Genomic DNA, 300 nt, shown 5'->3' on the forward strand with positions numbered 1-300 from the left:
TACCTTCATTTTAATTCTATTGATCATGATTTCCAAGTCATCATCTCACTTCAAGACTGTAAGTTCTCATCGTTGACTGAAGCCCTGGCTTTCCATACACATATATACACTTGGACCTGAATATATGTACCAGCCAATTATGGCACCAATTTGGACTGGCATATTGACATATTCAGTGGTAGGTACCTGACTCACATTAATTCTCCAAGGCTGCAGGTCAAACCATGCTCTTCCTCTGTACTCATTATTTAAGTGTACAGGAGTAGGACAAGTATCAAAATATAGAACTAAGTCTTTCAT

At 38.0% G+C, this 300-nt stretch overlaps 1 non-coding gene across 1 annotated transcript; it reads right to left on the reverse strand.

Moving 5' to 3' along the window:
• On the reverse strand, positions 1-79 carry LOC115849798 (small nucleolar RNA SNORD115). The gene has a single exon (XR_004038143.1). It is a non-coding gene; the product is annotated as a small nucleolar RNA SNORD115 (small nucleolar RNA).
• Between the last annotated feature and the right edge of the window lie 221 nt (positions 80-300).

The sequence above is a fragment of the Globicephala melas genome, chromosome 2, assembly GCF_963455315.2.
Source record: "Globicephala melas chromosome 2, mGloMel1.2, whole genome shotgun sequence".
Lineage (NCBI taxonomy): Eukaryota > Metazoa > Chordata > Mammalia > Artiodactyla > Delphinidae > Globicephala > Globicephala melas.